This window comes from Protopterus annectens, chromosome 1.part2 (assembly GCF_019279795.1).
Source record: "Protopterus annectens isolate FY-2018-M chromosome 1.part2, PAN1.0, whole genome shotgun sequence".
NCBI classification, from domain to species: domain Eukaryota; kingdom Metazoa; phylum Chordata; order Ceratodontiformes; family Protopteridae; genus Protopterus; species Protopterus annectens.
Window position 1 is genome coordinate 1,221,573,370 of NC_056727.1, and position 21,319 is coordinate 1,221,594,688.

Below are 21,319 nucleotides of genomic sequence, written 5' to 3' on the forward strand. Positions count from 1 at the left end.
TATGCCAAACAGAGGTCACCTCTGAGGAGTTTGTATGAAACTGAGTGGAGGAATAGGGCTTTTAGCCTATCAGTGTATGGTAGATGTTTGAGGCCCTGGATTCTCCTGGTGAGGAACCTCTGTGGACTCTCGAGCTGCTGCATGTGCTTTGCAAGGTACATGCTGAAAGGGGCATTGTACTCAATAATGGGCCTTATAAGGGAAGACTACAGGGATGTTAAGACCTCCTTCTCCCTGGATGAGATACCCTTACTTATGAGGTGGGCCATGTAGAAGGCTTTCCTTACAATAGAAACAACATGGTCAAAAGTCAGGTTGCTATCAGCCTGGGTGCCCAAATCCCTCACAACAGATTGCATGCTTAGGACATTGTTATTAATGTGATAATTTGTGGGTACATCACTCTCCCAAAAGGGGATGATGATGCATTATTTGGTATTCAGCTTGAGGCCATGTTTCTGGCACCAGTCATTTGTCCGAGTGAGACCCTCTTGGAGGATGTCCACATCACTAGAGGAACTGATGACAGCACCCACCTTGCAGTCATCTGCAAACTTGGTCAGCCATAGCCCACTGAATTTGGCCTGTACCTCAGAAAAGTATATCCCAAATAACAGAGGCCCCAAGACAGAGCTCTGTAGTATGCTGCTTGTTACGGTTATACTGCTTGAGGTGGCTTCCCCTATTTTAACTATGTGGGTTCTATCAGTGAGCCAGTTTGCTACCCATCTGGTAACATATGGATTGATGCCCCTAGTTGAGAGAGTTTATCTATTATGGCCAAATGGGGAATAGTGTCAAAGGCTTTGGCCATGTCAAGGTAGTTAGTGTGCACCATCTTCCCCTCATCCATGGCTTTGGTGACTGTCTCAAAGATGTCAACAAAATTTAGCAGACATGACCTCCCCTTTATGAAGCCAAATTGTATGGAATCAAGTGTATCGAGGTTGCCAATGTCCTTGTTGATGAGGTCCATGATAATCTGTTTGATGGCCTTGCAGATCAGGCTAGTTAGGTTGATGGCCCAAAAAACACAGAAAAATTGGAACAAACGAAAAAACAACCAGCCAGCGTATTCCACAGATTTATTGGTTACAAATAAAACTCTGACGTCTCGGCTCTATCCCAAAGCCTTCAAGGAGTAAAATACATACAGAAAGACTTGCCTCTTATACTCTATAAAGTAATTATTCAATTAAAAAATCAAATCAAGTATTTCCAATTAAGCTCTTCATTGAGACCACATGGATGCAATGTATTAAATTTAAGAATAAATAAAGACTCTTTAGTCAACAGTCTGTTGTTTAAAACATTTTCATTAAACTTTGAAGTTTTAATCTTTTCCAAAATTGTACCTTGTAGCCCCCCACCATCACTATTATGAAAGTGTTCAAAGTGAGTAGCAATAGAGCCCTCCTGTTTCTTATTTTTTATATCCCTAATATGCTCTAACAATCTGATTTTAAAAGCCCTTTTCGTTTGTCTAATATAGTATAAATCACGTGGACATTCAAGCGCATATATCACTGCTTCTGTACTACATGTAAAAATACTACTAGTTAGTTTAGTTAGGTTGATGGGTCTATAATTTCCTGGATCAGTGGACACTCCACCTTTGTGTAAAGGGATGACAGTGGCTGTCCTCCACTCAGCTGGGACATAGCCAGTACTCAGGCTTAGGTTGAATAGGGTGCCTAATAGTGCTGCAAGTTCCTGCCTGAGTTCATATAGGATGCAGCCTGGGATATTATCGAGTCCCATGGAGGCTATATTTTTTGCCTTTGAGAGACCAGTGATGACCTCTTCCTTAGATATAAGGGGAAGGGAGAAGGTACTGGAGATGGCCTGATTTATTGATGGAGGACAGCAGGGTAAACGTTTTGCTGAATCTGTCAGCCAGCAAGTTTGCTATATCTACAGCATTTGTATATGTGGTGTCCTTGACCACCAGTTCTGAACAGATCTGGGTGCTTCCTTTGTGGTTGCGGACATATGTTAAGGCCTTATGATTGTCTCTAGTAGAGGTGGCCAATTTGGACTTGAAGTTTGCTTTGGAAGATTTCACTAGTGCTCTTATTTGCTTGTTCAGGCTAAGGAGACATTGCTTCCAATTGAACACCTACTCCTTCTTGGTCTTGGACAGCAATTTTTTCCTTTTGTTATAGAGTTTATTTATTGTAGTCCACCAGACAGGTTTACTGCTCCTTGTAGAGGATGATTTAGTCTTGTTGGGTATTTCTGATTCCATGCAGCTATATAACAATGCTCATATAGTGCTTTGGTGTAGTTTTGGATATTGGTGCCAGTTCCTACGTAGGGGGTGGGGGCTATGAAGGTGTTTATACCATCCCTCAGGAGTGTGTAATCAGCTTTGGAGAAGTTTTTATATTTGATTCTAGCTAGAGGGGGGTTGGGGAAGACGGTGACTTCAAAAGTTACTCCTTTCTGGTTGGATCTTATCAGAGAGGATGATAATATAGGGATGCTGCAGTGGTTACTCATGTTGGTTAATACCAAGTCCAAGCTATTATGACCTCTTGTGGGGGTAATAACTAGCTGTTCCAATGCATTTGCATTGACAAAATCATGGAATCTCTGGGCATTTGTGTTCTGGTATGAGTAGTTCATCCAGTCTGTGTTTGGGAAGTTAGTCATCCAGAATCAGGATAAAGGGTTGAATCTTGATAGATTCAAACAGGTACAAATAGGCAGATTGTACATCTTGAATCAGATTTAGGGGCCAGTAACTAGCTATGATTTGAATATGGGTCTTGTTAATGGTTAACTGCACTGGAATGTCTCCTGTACGTCATATAGTTTGACCAACCTGGAGATGTGTATGTCTTTAATGTATATTGAAACTCCTCTTCCTTTGGCTTTACTGCCCACAGTTTGGGGTCTGAATGTATGACTGGATGAGTAACTAGTCAAGGCTGGGGTTCTCTCCACAGCTTTGAACCAGGTTTCTGTGACTACACATATGTTAGCATTTTCCAGGGTTAGGAATGCTTGCAATGAGTGCAGTTTCATGTTTAGACTCCTAACATTTCTCAGCATGACCTTTAATTTGTATTTTGTTGAAATTTTTATGCTGATAGTTTTAACCTCATCACTTTTCCTAAAAAAGGCACTATGAGGGAGGCAAGAGCCTTTGCCAGAAGCCTAGGTGAAATAGATACAGGCCACCTCTGGCAAAGCATTGTGGTCTGTTGATCATATCTCCCCAGGCTGTCAGGTACTGGATCCCCCTGGAATGACAGCAGAAACTAAGCCAGTTGTTAAAATCAATCATTTTCTGTTTGTATTGAGGCATCATTCTGGGTGATGGCAGAATGCTGCTTAAAGCTAGGTACATACCTCCCTGGGACACATAATCAGAGAGCTCAATCATGTCTCTCTTCATATAGTCCAGAGAGATATGTCTCAAGTCATTCACACCACCATGGACTACAACAAAGTCATAACAGTAGCTGTTGTTGAGAGACTTGAGTGCGCATGTGTTATGGCGGATTCTGGCACCTGACAGACAACTAACCGTGACTTTCTTCTTATCCAGCCTAGTGAGAGGCACATCTGTGTGTCTCACAATGGATTCTCCTATGACTAATATGTTGGGTTTATGGTGAAGCCTTAATGGCTGTGAGGCACAGATGTGTGGATTATGCATGGTATGTGGTGTGTAGGGCTGTGGAGAGCGTGTGTTTTTTTGCCTTGGAGGTCTATTTTGTTTGGGTGTGTTTAAGTGGAAGACTTCTGCATATGTAGGTGTGTGTCGCATAGGCGTTGGTGATGTTTGAGGTGTAGTGACTGTGTTGACAACCTTTTCAGTGCCACCTATACTGGCTTGAAGGGGAAAGAGCTTGGACTCTAGATACCTAATGTAATTGCATCTCTCACAAATTGTTTTCCTAGGTGGTAGTAGTAGATGGTTGTCCGTGTACATGAGGCAGTTGCCACACTGTCTCAGGATGCCCATATCAACCAGACTGGTAGGAGAAACTGTAGAAAAATGTCCATCCATATTTGACAAATATGAGGGAGAAAGGCCAAAGAGAGCTAAGGCGTAGGCCTAAATCCCAAGTGCTTCAACCAAAACTAAGAGCTTAGAATAACACTTAAGAGTAATACTTAGCAACTTAGACAGGCTATAAACAAGCAGTAATAAATGCAGCAGAAAAGATGCAGTTGAACACTTTAGAGAACAGGCAGCAAGTAACAGGAAAAAACAAAACAATATGAAGTAACAGAATAGTAGGAAGAAACGCACTTTAGAAAATTTAAGCAGCAGAATAAAGTGTCTTTTTTTTAATAAAGTAGAAAGAGAGAGGAACAGAAGATAATTCAAGGTTAAGGGACTAAGGGGTTTGGCATTCCCAAATGACCTCTGTATTAGGTAGAATGAGCTAAAGAGATGGGACTGGGAGGAGCGTCCCAGATCAAATTTACAGTAGGGGTGGGCAACTGCAAAAGCCACCAACTTTAAGAACACAAAAGCAATAGGGTGAGAGGTGGGAGAAAAAACATTTCAGCAAGATCAGAAAGCTAAATTCTGCCAGCAAATATATAAATAATTCAGTCAAGCAAAATAAAAGACAGTGCAGAACCCTGAACAGTTAAACTGAAATGGTTAAAGTGCCAAAAAATATACTTATTTGCTCTATATTTCCAGATTGTTTGAGAAGCACTCTCAGTCAGAGCACAAGGATATTCTAGTAATGATATGCAGGAATTTACAAAATGGTAATATTATTATACCAGCAAGACAGAAGCCAAGCCTTGAGACAATCAGATAATACAAAAGCTGTTAGAACAGTTTTACCAACTTTAAGAACACAACAGCAATAGGGTGGGGGGGGGAGAAAAAAAGTTTCAGCAAGATCAGAAAACTAAATTCTGCCAGCAAATATATAAATAATTCAGTCAAGCAAAAATAAAGACAGTGCAGAACTCTGAACAGTTAAAGAGAAACAAAGTGCCAAAAATATACTTATCAGCTTTATATTTCCAGAGTGTTTGAGAAGCACTCTCAGTCAGAACACAAGGAGATTCTAGCAATTATATTCAAGTCAGGTTTTACGACCATTGATGTGCCATGATCATTGGGTTATAAAGGTTAATTTGTTGCTAGATAATTATATCAAACTGAAATCTAAACCAATGCACAATCGGTTAATTTCAAATTGTATGGAAGCAAAACAATCACTATGCAAAACTAAGTGGAGTGAGGAGTTCAGTGGAAAAACTGCAGGTGGAATGTGAAAAGTTTTGAAAGAGAAATTGTTTGAATGTAAAAAAATAAAAAAAAATGTTTCAGGATCTAGGCATACAACATCACTGGGATATATTTCAATAAGAACAAGATATTTGATTAAAATGAGAGACAAAAAAAATAAGAAATGGAAGAGAGGTCGAACTACAACTTTGAAAAACTGAAATAAACAAGCTGGACAAACAGATTAAGCATAGTGTGAGACAAGATCAAGAAAAATTTGAAAAAAAAATGTATATAAAAGATATTGAGCATAATAGGAAACATTTTTATAGATACATAAGATATGGAAAGAGTAAAGACACACAAACTGAAACTTTGTGCAGATTCTAAAATTTATTCTCGGGCACAATAGATTATAGATATATTTACAAAATCTTATGCAAAACAGTTTAGCTCCACAAAAGGAGTAATAAGTTGTCCTAGGGACATTCAGGTAACCCCAGATACTGGAATCAAATTAGATTATACTGAAAAAGAACTGCGCAAACTGTATCCTAACAAAGGACAGGGAGGAAACGGAATTAGTAACAATGACCCGAGAACACTTCAGCAAGAACTTATGATATCATTATATCTATTATTCACTAGGTCATATAAATATGGAGAGATTCCTCAAGATTGGAGACATGTACTTATTAACCCTGTCTACAAGGGAAAGGGGAGTAGGACAAACTCAGAGTCATATAGACCTTTAAGTCTACTTTCATGTTGTGGAAAAATAATGGAGAAGGTAATATTAGATAAATTATTGTCAGAACTGGAAAGGTTGGGACTTGAAACCATATATCAGCATGCATATGGTGAAAACAGACCCATTACCACCTGTAACATGATATTCTATAACAATAGCTATGAATGCAAAATTGTGCTGTGGTGTAATTTATATAGATGACCTTCAGCATTTGACAGGGTCATACACAAAACACTGATCAATAAATTAGTACAACTAGGTATTGATGTACTCTTGATAAGATGGATAGCTGCATGGCTTACAAACAGGACATGGCAAGTATCATACAGCAGCTGGACTTTGTTGCAGTCAGGGTGTCTCATAGGGCTCTGTCCTAGGCCTTTACTTGTTTAAATTATATCTTTCAGCCCTAACTTTTTCATTTGAGGTGTTCTAGTGTCTATATGCAGATTACCTGAAAATGGGTAACCTGATCACATGTGTTACAGATAAGGCATGTCTGCAAAATAACTTGACTAAATTGACCATTTGGGCACAGGAGAATGATATGCTGATAAATACATCAAAAACTAAGCATATGAGGTTTGGTAGGCATAAATTGAATGGTGAATATTTAATACAGCACACAGTGATTGAAACTGTAGACTCATTTAAGGACCTTGGTGTATGGGTAGATTCAGCTATGCATTTTTCTAATCATAGCAACCAATTGGTTAATGATAGTTATAGAACTATTGGGTGCATAAAAAGATATATAAAATCTAGGAAATCAAAAGTGATGGAGTCATGTTACATTAGACTCAAATTTGAGTATGGAATAACAATATGGAAACCCTATAAGAAAACAAGCATGAGTAAACTGGAAAGAGTACAGAGGAAATATACCAAGGGTGGATGTGAAAATTTAAGTTATGAAAGACTAAAATATATGAACTTGTACAGTGTCTCTAGGAAATCTTATTCAAGTATTTAGGACATTTAGAGACAACTACCTCATGGAAATGTGTGGGGTTATCAAAAAGTACTAGAGAAGCATCAGACAACCTATGTAGAAGATTCTATACGAATGAGACGTGTACTAATTGTCTCTCTGACAGAGTAGCTGATGCATGGAACAGACTACCAAATTACATTAAAGCAAGTACTAGTTTAGATATTTTTAAGAACAGCCCAGACACTTTTATTATGGGAACAAGTGTTATGGTATATTGGCAAGCTAGAAGGCCCTTTAATGCCCATGCTTGAAATATTTGTATGTAACTCATTAGCCCAATGCTTTGCAAAACTGTTTCCTTCCCCCTTCCCTTGCTGTATAACTTCCAACTGAACTTTTGTACCAATCTCATACAAAAGGCTCCACAGCATCATCATATGGCAAGTCTTCAGATGCCCTTCGCACTACCTGTTTCTCCTTAATCTGTGGAGTCATTGTTTCATCATACTATGCATTACATGTGTTGGACTTCCTAAAATAAATCCTTCACTTTGCAAATAATCCATAACCTTAGATTCTATTTGTTTAACTTCTGTCTTATTAATCCCCTTTTTTAGTTTCCCTGTTTGTTTTCTTATTTTTTGTATTGTGAAATTGTCCATGTCTGAGTGTCTTTGCCTCTATTTCTTTTCAAGTATCTTTGGTGCTACTTTTTTGTATTGATTAGTTTTGCTTTCTCCTTTGCATAAATATTGCACCACATTAGATCTGTTTTTCTTTCCTAAGTCCATACAACTTCGGATACCTCCTGCTCCACTTCCTGTTCCTTAATAAGGGGTCTCCTTGTTCCATCATGCTGTGACATATCCTATGCTGGATTTACTACACTACATTTTCACTTTGTGAATAATCCATGACATCACTTTCTATTTGTTCAACATCTAGTTTACTAATCCTCTGTTGTACATTTCTTCTTTGTTTTCTTTTTTTTTTTGTGTTGTGAAATTATTATATCCATATGATGTTGCCTGATTTTTTTCTTCAAATATCTTTGGAGGATTTGATTAATTTGGTTTTCTCCTTTGCAAAAATATTGCACCATATCAGATCTCTTTTTGTTTCCTATCCATGTTTCCTTTTTATACCTTTCAAACATTTCTAGGTTTTGTTCATTATAGTTTCACACTTCTTCTGTCTATTCTTTTTCCAGGTGGCCCAAAGTTTCGTTGTCTATGATTTTTTTCATGGAGCTATTGTATTAATGAATGCAAATTTTTATTTGAGTTTGACAGTTTTTCTTGCCTCTAATTTCTGTCTTAATCTTTCTGAAGATCTTCTATCTGAAAATTCTGGACTTCCTGCATAATAGTGACACCATATAATTTCTTCCTTATCCTCAATAGTGTATTGTGTCATCTTCTGTCTTTTTGTTTTGGGGGGGGGGCTTTCAGTTTTTGTCATTTTTGTAAACTACTACTTCTTGTACCACAGGGGGTATCCTCCCCCTGATCCTGGCCTAACCCAATTGTAAGAATGTTTCTAAGCTTTGAGCACTCTACACAGCCATTTTTCCAGTGCAGGCACCAATGTGGACCAGGTCCGGGCACTTTTTTTATCTAGTGACCTGTGCAACTAGCTGTCTTTTTTATTTTTTAACCTATCACTCTCTCTATGATGTATGCTGCATAAAAAATACAAGTTTTATATCAGTGTCATCGTGGTGAGATTTTGTGAAAACAGGGTCTATCACATAAAAGTACTCACCAAAACTTGAGAATGAATTCACTTCCAGCAGTACTACTCTCCTTTTCTTACTGATTTCATCATTTCTCAATTCAGGCCTCAATCTGCAATGAGGACCAGGTCATAGCTCTTGAGTTAGATAAGGCCTTATTTTAATGAAATTGCAAGTTTACTAGAGGCGTTTACAACAAGTGCATATCTGAAAAATGATCACTAAACAGCTGCTACAATTACTTTGATATACTTCCCTGACTATGTTTGCCTCTGGATTTCTCATATTATAAAATTTTGGGCATCTCTTGCACAGATTGTGTGAGACATTGTCTACAATTGCAGTGAGCAGAGTTGAGTGGGTAACTTTTATGCAGAACTTGAAACGGAGAGAGAAACTGAAAGACATAAAAAACTTAAAGTAACTGTCCAGCTATGAATTTAAAATGTTTTGCTTCTATAATGTCACGGGGGGGGGGGTAGAATAAAAAGAATTAAATATTCTTCCTAGAAGTACACCAGAAAATTAACAACAATGTAAAAAATATCAGAGTTCAGCACAGTCAGAAAATATTGTTTTGTGAGGGAAAGCAGCAAATTTTGTGTGAAAGAACCTAATCTTAACAAAAAAATCAGTCAATTTTAAAATGATAAATAGGAATATTATCTTTATGAAGTGTATGAGTGTGTGTGTGTGTGTGTGTGTGTGTGTGTGTGTGTGTGTGTGTGTGTGTGTGTGTGTGTGTGCTCTAACAGAGATTGCAAGAGTAATGGAGGAAGGACAAGATAGGAAAGATGAAGTGTTTGTCTAAAACTGTTAAAAATTAATTCTGTGGTAAGAACATTTTTCACTTTATCACAGTCAAACACAAAATATGTGCTTTGCAGAAAGAGATTATTTAAGTGATGGACAAAGAGTTTGAAATTCGTATGAAAGCAACTAATTTTTAATTTGGATTGTCAGGTGTAAAACTGAGCTTTTTGTGAATGTGTGTTAGAAAGATAAGCAGAAATGCATTTGTTTTGTTATTTTTGCAGTTAAATGTGAACAAACATTAGAGATATGCACAATCAGAAATATCTTTTACTGAAGGAATTCTGCATGAAAACAACATCAACTGATTTGAGAATTCATTGAAAATCTGTGAAGGGTTTGACTTCACCACTTCATCAGCTTCACACCATATGACAAATGAAAAAAACTCTGCTTTCAGTAGAAATATATATAATTTGTACTTCTGATGTAATGACACTTTTAACAGAAGTCATAGACTCCCAAAATAATCTTAGTATAATACACTGTAAAACAAATAATTATTCTGACATGCTTATGAGAGTTTCTCTTTTAGAAGTCCTATATGACAGTTCAAAGGAAAAGTGCTGGTGAATTATAAGATACGCCCAATATTGCCATCCTACCCTCAGATATTTCACTGTATCTCAATCATGATTTAACCAACAACATAGTGCCTTTGCCAGTACATGGAAATTAGGCCTCATCCTATTTGCAGCGACAGCAATGTTACCTTGTCTTGTGAAATATTTATTAATTTTTTGGTTTCTTATTTGATGATAGCTTACTTTATATATATTCTTGGCATTAATCCAAATGTTACTCTTGATCAGAATTCAAATTATATCCAGTGGAACCTAGGTATAGTTAGAAATTATGACAACATACATTATCTGAGACATTACACTTGGTATTCGTGTATGAGGTTATATGTTATCTATATTATTACAATTCATAATAAACATTGTAGGAAATTATAATGCTCAGACGCAAAATGAATTAGACCACCATCTTACCCTTGTGGATTTTACTGTAATATCAGTTCTAATTTATGCCGCATCATATTGTTTTTTCAGAACACAAAGTCTCAGCCTCATTTTATATGGAGTACCAGACATGCTAACTTACTAACTTGTCTGATGAAGTATTTTGAAATATTTACAATTTTCTTATCTGCTGTAATGGCAGCTTAGTGCATTTAAGTGGTTATGAACACTAGTATCACATTGCCTCCTGTGTCAAGGGCAGTCCTCCAGGGGACACTTAATATAATGACAGAATGTGACACCAAATGTCACCTGAAATGCTACATTTACTAACTGTATATGACACAATGTTTCAGGACCTATGTGACAGCTCAGATTAAAAGTTTTAGGAAATCATAGGTAGATTTTCAGATGAAAAATTCAGTCAGGACTGCCATTCTAACCTCATGAAGTTCACCGTATCACAATCCTGATTTCCACAGCAGCACATTGCATTTTTTACTACATAAGGTTTAGGACTCATCCTATACATTGTAACAAAAACATCTGCATGGTCTAGTGAGATATGTATGATTTAAGTTTACTTCTGATATGACAACAATTTGATGTATACATATTCTGGACATTGATATTACTCTGTCTTCTAATTAGAGGCCATACATCCCTTAGTGGAAATTATGTATACTGCAAGACTGTGACACCACAAGGTCAATGAAGCACTTCAGTTTTCAACTGGGCATAGGGTGATATGTGAATTCCCCTTTGGCAGTTCATAATAAAAATATATAATTATAACAGATTATTCAGGTACACAACATACTCATGAATACAATTTTACACTCAAGGATTTTAATGTAATCCTAATTTACATGGAATCCTAATTAACATGGAAATACATTGTTCTTGTCAATATATGAAGTTTAGGTCTCTTCCTCTATGCACTAACAGAAATGTTACCTTGTCTAGAGGAAAATGTATATAAGTTTGATTACAGATGAAATGACAGGCAAGTGTATATATATTATTTTATCCTGCCTCCTGTTCAGAGGTCATGTATCCTTCCAAATGGAAAATGAGTACAACACAAAATGTCAGCTTATGACAGTGAAATGTGTATGCTATGTGCAGTTGGCATACATGTAGAAAAGGCAATATGTCAGTTATGTCTTGAGAGCTCATAGTGCAGTTATCAGGCAATTTTAATAGGACATTCATATATGCAATTTACCTAAAACTAGAGTTCTGCCTTCAAGATATAAATAAGTAATTCCAACTCAGTAATGAATATGATCCCACCGCTTTGACTATTTATACTATAAAGTTTGTGCCATGTCATTTTTCAACTAAAACCTTATACAGTCTGCATACATGTGTATATATATATATATATATATATATATATATATATATATATGGGTCTACTTCTGTTGGTCGACAACCCATATCACTGACACTTATTTGGTCGACAGCTCATTTGATCGACAAACATTCTAGGTGGGGGGCTTTGCCCCACCCCCCCAATGTGGAAGGCTGTGCCCCCCATACCCCCCCAACTATATATAACAACTCCACAGTCACACAACAGTGGGGAGGGGGGCAAATCCCAGGTTTTTGCCTTGAATACTTTTTGTCAGCCAAATGAGCTGTCGACCAAATGAGTGTCAGTGATATGGGTTGTCGACCAACAGAAGTAGACCCATATATATCTATATATATATATATATATATATATATATATATATATGTATGTATATATATATATATATATATATATATATATATATATATATATTGCTATTTTTGATTTAATTACAAAATAGTATTGACATACTCTGAATACTGACTGCAGTATGCTTCTCAGACAGAATGATTATACTCACCACCAAAAGAAATGGAAAATAATGCAAATTGGCATCCTGACAATTTCTAATTACTAGGCTAGCCTATAACGTCAGACAATTGATACAGGGTTATATCTGTGGAATAGTCTGTTTTCTAGTCACCTTTTTGCATAGTAAATGTGGATAATAAGGTATAAACCACAGCATGTGGTACTTTTGGATGAATAAGAAGTAGAACATCAGCATATTGAATTACTTAGTACCAAGTCACAATTCCTATCCCTTTTTCTCTTTTTAGTATCATGATATTCCAAAAACTATAAAACATCACTTTTAGGTGCAAAGAAATTGTGGGATTAGTCCTTAATTTGATATTTGTGATTTTCTGCATTAAATATTGATTTATGTGACAAAAAAGTAATGATACACATTCCCTTAGTAAGTATGTGATTTACAGCAGAAACCTGAATGCCAAAACTTGAGTTTTGTCTTCATTGCATTTCTGAAATGCAGCAAGCAATAAATTCATTGACTTTTACACATACACATGCGCATACACATGAACATGCACACATGCACGCACACACACACACACACACACACACACACACACACACACACACACACACACACACACACACACACACACACACACACATTCCTCCAGTAGAGTGTGTCCTTCTGAGAGTGTGCACATCTATTAGCGGTGAATAAGTCATACAATGGCCTAATGTACAACAACATGTTGCACTCGGGTATATATATATTGTATTCCAACAAACCATAGCAATGATAATTTATCAGCCATCATGTAACTGCCCTATGATTTTATACATAGTATTTCCCACAAAAAAAGATAGCAACTTCTGTATACACTTATGATGTATAAGAATGTGACAAAAGTAGAAAACGTAATGGCTACAGTAATGAATTTCAATCTGTTGCTATCTGCAAGGCATTCTCTTCCATATCTAGGCATACCAGTGATCATTAAGTATTGATTTTAAATGCCCTGTATATTCATACACACACCCTTTGCTGTTACTCCCCCAAATAAATAACGTCCTTCTCTGGACTCCTTAGATATCAGAATAAGATGAAACTGGAAGAAATAATTGTCACAGTAATGCATTTCAATTTGTTGATCTCAGACATATATATACTAGCCCTTCCACAAATAAACCATGCAAATCATCATTTCATAATAATCCCATTACTACATTTTGCTTTCACACATAGCTTACCCTTCCAAAGTAAAATAACTATTTCTTTGTGCATTTATGGTGTTAGTTTGTGAAAAAAATAAAATACATAATTGCCATAGTAATGTATTTTGTCTTTGTAATCACAAACACATGCAGATCTCCTGTCAAACCACACTAATAACCATTCAACAGTGACTGGAACTACCTTGTGCTTTCTACTCATCCAAAAGAGATGGCCTCTTTCTCTGTATTAATCTGATTTTAGGTTTTAATGACAATGAAAGAAAAAATGGTCACAATACTCTATTCAAAACTTTATCTTTCAAAATATATAACAAAACACATAGAACTGAGTCAACGTGATATGAAGGCAAAACTACTAGATGAGAAACTCTAATAAAAATGTTCTTTAAGGTAAATGCTTTCACAGTATGAACTGCTGCTTCATCAGACATACTCAACCAACATTAATTACTGTTTAAGTAACAATTTCAAATTAAACCCTCCAACCACAAAGCAATCCTCATTGAATATTAATTAAGATAGAACAACTAATACAAGATAGTTAAATATACATATCAATTATATCTATTAAATGCCACATGTTCACTAAATAACAATAAAATGAATAAAATCATTAAAATGCTTGTGTAAAACATGCAAGTGAACACAAATAGCAACAAATAAATTGAAAAGTCAAGAAAACCTTGTTCACCTATACAAAGATCTAGACTTTAGGAAGGGCTTTAATGATATTTTTTCATTTAAACCCTGACTTGTATCAGCTGTTAGTCTCAACATCCATCTAACTTATTGAGCCTCAGTCAGGTTCTCAATGTCACCTCCTCTATTATTAGAAACATTTTTTTTGCATAACCATAAACTTAAAACTATGTATTGCACCAAAATGGGTAACATGTTTTGCTAACGCATTGATGTCAGAGTCTCTAGAGATATCATATAGATGCTCCCTAATGCAGTCTTTAAGCGGCCAATTGGTTTTGTTCACATAGAAACAAAAACACGATTGACATACTGCTAGATAAACTAAGTCAGAAGAATTGCATTGGCTTTGACCTTAAAAGTAAATATCTTCCCTGTGTCTGGATGTAAAAAAGGGATGTATCAATATAACTGCAAAATCTACAATTGTTACAAGGAGCTGTAACAGATGATGTGCATGGAGCTTCATTCCTTCTGAAGTCTTTATAGCATAGCATAACATATTCTTTAAAGATGTTTTGTTTTTAAAAGAGAACCCTGGCTGGTCCACAAATATATTTCTAACTTCATTGTTACTAGTAAGTATTGGCCAATATTTCTTGACTATGTCTGTATATTGACATACTGCTAGATAAACTAAGTCAGAAGAATTGCATTGGCTTTGACCTTAAAAGTAAATATCTTCCCTGTGTCTGGATGTAAAAACGGGATGTATCAATATAACTGCAAAATCTACAATTGTTACAAGGAGCTGTAACAGATGATGTGCATGGAGCTTCATTCCTTCTGAAGTCTTTATAGCATAACATATTCTTTAAAGATGTTTTGTTTTTAAAAGAGAACCCTGGCTGGTCCACAAATATATTTCTAACTTCATTGTTACTAGTAAGTATTGGCCAATATTTCTTGACTATGTCTGTAAAATTATTCACATTACTACTGAAGTATATCAGCATCCATACCACATTGCTTCTAGTGTCTATTAACTACGTCACCATTGCTTTCTGAGAGTGTGCACCTCTATTAGCTGTGATTAAGTCATACAATGGCCTAATGTACATCAACATGTTGCACTCAGATATATATACGCTGTATTCCAACATACCATAACAATGATAATTTATCAGCCATCATGTAACTGCCCTTTGATTTTATACATAGTATTTCCCACAAAAAAGATAGCAGCTTCTGTATACCCTTATGATGTATAAGAATGTGACAAAAGTAGAAGACATAATGGCTACAGTAATGAATTTCAACCTGTTGCTATCTGCAAGGTATTCTCTTCCATATCTAAGCATACCAGTGATCATTCAGTATTGATTTTAAATGCAGAGGGCTATTCAGACACACAGCACTCACTGTTACTCCCCTCAAATTAATAACTTCCTTCTCCGGACTCCTTGGATACTAGAATAAGATGAAACTGGAAGAAAGAATTGCCACAGTAATGCATTTCAATTTGTTGATCTAAGGCATATATTCACTAGCCCTACCACAAATAAAGCATACAAATGGTAATTTCATAGTAATCCCATTATTACCTTTTGCTTTAACACATAGCCTACACTCCTAAAGTAAAATGACTATTTTCTTTGTGTATTTATGATGTTAGTTTGTGAAAAAATAAAATACATAATTGCGTTTATTGTTTTGTCTTTGTAATCACAAACACATCCAGAGCCTTTGTCAAACCATACTAATAACCATTCAAAAGTGAATGGAACTACTTTGTGCTTTCACACACAGCCTGCTATTTCACTCATCCAAAAGAGATGGCCTCCTTCTCTGTATTAATCTGATTTTAGATTGTAATGACAATGAAAGAAAAAAATGGTCACAGTATTGTGTTCAAAACTGTAGCTTTCAAAATGTATGCATTACCCTTCCCAGCAACCCATAGCAATGGCTATTTCACTTTTAATCCCATGATTACCATTTCTTCTGACATAGTCACCAACTTCCCCTTCTCAAAAGATAGCCATATCTGTTAATCACCTTCAATGTGTGATCATAAAGAAAAATTAAATAAATAATGGTCCCAATAATGCATTTCAACTTGCTGCTGTCATTCACTTCTACCATTACTCCAGCTAATACAACAAATAAATAAATCCAATGAATCGCTCCATTATATGATTTTTTTTGTGTCACTCTTGACCACATGTTAATGTGGTATGCTAACACTAGTTGTAGGAAAAAAAGACATACACAGTGGAAAAGTCAACCATGAATCAAAGTGTCTGCTGCAATAAGTCTGTGTGTTAATGTGTAGGTAAGACTAGGGTGTATAAGAGTGGCTTTTTACTGCTGACCAAGTCTCTGTTTATTATATGGAAAGATGTAATTGGTGCAGTAATTTCCTCCGTCATGTACACTTGTGATGGGGAGCAGTATTATAGCTTTAATGTAGTGAGAGATATGTAGTCACATTATCTGTTATCATTTATATTGCCAGGTGACTGCTGGCAGAGGTGCATATTAATTGACATGTCCTATTTGGGGAGCCTTTCTTTTTGGTTTTGTGAATCAGTTGCTTGTGAGTGATTATAGACTAGCTTACCAACATTATTGATTTTCTAGCCTCCTGCCTATGGAAAGATAAATGAATTTCTTGTGTTCTATTTTTTCATGTATGAATGTTTTTGCAATGCTAGTGCAATGTGTTACATTGACATTGGTGTGAGCACTTATTTGGTTATATTATGCTAGTGATACTACATATTTTGTCCAAGCGGTATTTATGGTGTTGGTTTCTGTATAGATCACTGTGCAAACCTGATGTATTGTAGGTGGTTATATATATATATATATATATATATATATATATATATATATATATATATATATGACATATCCGTACTCTTTATCATGGATAGAATATTCATATAGCTTTGTAGTAATGTTTCATTGTGTCATTGATTATTATAGATTAGAACACCCACAAGAAAAAATCTTATACAGCTGCAGAGTTAACAAGGCATCTAAAACACATTTTGTTGGCTAACATATGTTGTTTTTGTGTACAGCTTAGACTTTGCAAGTGCTTGTGCACTCATCTCACCCTCAGCCTTGAGTGGTGACTTGGGCAATAAGCATGATGTAGTATTTCAGATTCAGCCTGCTGACATCAGCCTGAAAGAAAACACCTGCTGGGAATTTTGTTGATAAGCAGGTGTTTCAATGTAAGGAACAGCCCACTTTCTCTTGTCTGCTAACAGGTTGGGCCTCCTTGTGAGTGTGAAGCATAATGTCTGCAGCCAAATGGCACAAAGGATTAAGATTTGGCTACTGTGTTGTGCTCCTGAAATGTTGAAACACTTGGAGTCAGACCTTTCTGGTCTGTCCAGGAGTGTCACTATGCAGGTCAAGGCTCTATGTCACAGCTACAGCTGTATCAGGTTAGATGCAGAACACAAGAATCATGGGGTGGCACAACAATTCACCATCATCATCAAAACTTCCATAATAAAGAAGGCACGTCATTCAAAGTCTGAGTTGCTGTTCTCATCAATGCAAACCTCTACAGGTAAAATAAATTCAGTGTTCTGTAATTTCTAATGACAGAGTGGCAGTATCTATGTCTGAGTGCATTGCATGCCAATTTCTGGAATTTAGATATTCTCCAGGATTCATGACGCTTGCGCCAGGCACAGGCATAGCGTAAGCGGTATAATGCCAAACATGGCTGCCGAGCGATTCAGGTACGATCCAATTCCACGTGCACTACCGGCGTACGCCAGATCTGCGCAGCCCTCGGCTTAGGGATGCTAATCACCCCATGTGCAGTGCCGCACCATGCAAATGAAGGTACTTAGCAATTCATGATGTGGTGCAGGCATAGCGTAAGCCCACAGAAATGTAAACCAAAAAACACGGTTTACATTTTTACAAACAGAACATTGGAGCTATGAAAGCAGACCGGACTCATGTATTACAAAGTTAACATATGCCAATGGCTAAATATACAGCCAATGGCATAATAAAAGATGCGCAACACCTAAAAAACAACATTTAATGTTATATCCACAGTAACGCAAAGTACAACCACAGGGCATGTGTGCGCAAATGGGAACACAAAGAAAATATATACAAATGTCATAAAATCGCAATGTAATACAAATCATGATTTCACCATAATACTCAATGGTATGCATGGTACACCACAACCAAGCTGCAAGGGTTGCTAAGGGTCTGTGACAGTGTTTGGCACGGTAACTAGGAATTAGTAGTCAATGCCATGCAAATGAGGCAGGTAATAGTGAATCGCAAATGTCCCGCTGGTCTAAGGATGCACCATACGGCGCAGTGCTACAACACTGAGGAGTGGCTTAGAGGTATACATGACATCAGCAGTGGGGTGTGCCACCGTAGCTGTAAGCACATTGGAGCAATGCAAATCCTACCTGCCCGCTGCTACGCAAAGCTACAGGACAGGGGTGGGGAGGTAGGTATAGCATCGTTTAGCTGAGAGTACATATGGTGCCCGAAAGCGCATGTGTACGGGGAGGAAAACGTGTCCGAAACCCGGTAAGCGGATGCACGCGTTACGCATCATAGCTCAAACAGGAAGGTCAGGGGAAGAAAATAAGGAAATGCCACAGTAGGGTAATTGGAGTACAACTGAGCAATTAACACCTATTATCTCACAGCGGGCAATCGACAGCAGCTGACAAGTCTGCTTGCAGAAACCTGCAAAACAGGATAGGGGAGGTGTTGGATTGCAAAGAAAAGAGAACTGTCATAGCAGAGCAAAGCAAACCTGCAGTAGACCGGCCATAGAACACATTACGCAAGATAAGCCAGATGCAGAAAAGTACAAATGAAAGCAGGCTGCTGGATGCATGCCAGAAAATGGGAGGTGAAACGTTAAGAAATGTAAAGGGAAGGGCAAGAGGTAATCCAACACCAAAGGCAGCCAAATGTAATTCAACACCAAAGGCACCACAATAGTAGTTCCTGTCGTAAAACACATAAGATACCCTGTAGCTATGATCATACATACACACCGTATGACATAATCGGTGTTCACAGCACAATAGTATAAAGCGTGAAAGCACCCCACACACACCTATGTATTCCCAAACACTGCACCATAGGTGTAAACATACAGGGAACTTTTACAATGTACATGTTGGGAGCTGCCATAGCTGTGATTCATCACCATATGTTAGAGACTGACGGTGTTGTGGAGGATGCTGACAACCACCGCAGGCCCCTGAGGAGGAGAAGAGTGTTCAGACCATGGGTAACCTACCAGGGGCTACATGATCTGGAGATAGTAGAGCATTACACGGTGGACAGGGACATCTTACAGCAAATAGTTGAGCTGTGCCGGCCACGCCAGAGATCCAGAAACAACAGAGGGGAACCCATCCCAGTGGACACGAAGGTATGTGTAAGCTTGCGAATACTAGCCACAGGTACCTTTTAAAGACCAACTGGAGATATAATGGGGATCTCACAGGCATCAGCATCCAGGGTACTACACCAGTTCCTGGATGCCATGTTACCACATACCAATGAGCATATATACTTCCCCCGAACTCAGGAGGAGTTGGCCAGCAATATGCATCTCTTCCACCATGTGGCACACTACCTGGAGGTACTGGGTGTGGTAGACTGCACTCACATACATATCAAGTCACCACCCGGTGAGCATGGTAGGCGCTACATAAACTGCAAGGGATACCACTCCATCAACTGCCAGATCGTGTGCAATGCCCAGGGCATTATCATGGATGTGTGTGCTGGCAGCCCTGGAAGCTACCATGACTCCCACATCTGGCATGCCTCACAGCTGTATCAGGTATTTGTCAGGGGGGGGACATCCCACATGGCTACCTTGTGGGGAATGCTGGCTATGCACTGGAGCTGGGGATGATGACTCTCATCAGAAATGCACACACACCCATGCAAGAATGCCATAATGAGGCACACGCACAAACCAGAATCATCATAGAGCATGTGTTCGGGATGCTGAAATCACTGTTCCATTGCTTGGACATATCTGGTGGATTCTTGCAGTACTCTCCAGGCACATGTGCCCACATCCTCATGGTATGTGCCATGCTACATAATATGATCCTGCAGAAACAGCTGCAGCAGGGACAAAATGGTGAAGGCCCTCACAGCCCACCACAATTGCCAAGGCCATCACAGGCACAGAGGGATTCAGACCACGAACACCCTGTACCAGCCCCAGTAGGTAAACGGAGGTGTACCCAATATGCCCATGCCTTGGCAAAGGGGGAACATATAGCACATACTCTGACAGTGTAAGCCCCTACAGACTGACACACCTCTCCACCTGCACACACAGTAAAATGGATGGCACATATACACAACCACCTGTAAATTGTAATGTATAGGTGGCCTACTGTGTGAATCCTACATAGGTAGCCCTCAACCATTGTACACACAACAGCTATTGGAATAAGGAATGTCAACACCTGAACAGTACACGCACATATCAGCATATGTTGGTACTGTGTGTATAGGTTCCTAGGTACATCGGTAGGTACATGCCCAATTGTCAGAGGCCATTCATCAATCGAGGCAAACAGTGTCTGCTGTCATCACCACATTGAGTAACCAACTGTCGCTCAGTGGAGCAGAGCCAATGTGGGATCTATGTGTGTAATCACTGTTCCCCACACACTCTGCATGGATTCCTTGGTGCGTTAATGAGGGGCTCCATATAATGTAATCATGGATGTAGTGGCGAAGCATGGGGTGTACCCATGACAGGTATCTGTCACCCCAGCATGCTCCACCTAATGTTGTGTGAAGGTGTAGCACATTATAGGGTGTGGATCACTGTGACATACATACCCAATGCTGGAGCACATCCATTAAGCATCACTTGGACCTACCATTAATAGGTCTCATCCATATGTAAACTAACTGAGTTACCCATTTGATCACAGTATGGAGTAACAGCCGTAGTATAGTCCACATACAAAATGCCATAACACGTGTACAAATCCCAGATGCCCAAGTGATAAATGCAGTGACTGTCGTGCATGTTCCCGGTCCCACGTCCTGCAAGGGATGTAACGTAATCCCGAAGGCATGAATAATGCATGTTGGATGCAGGTCATCAGATCATATTTAGCACATGTTAGCGGGAATATGTGT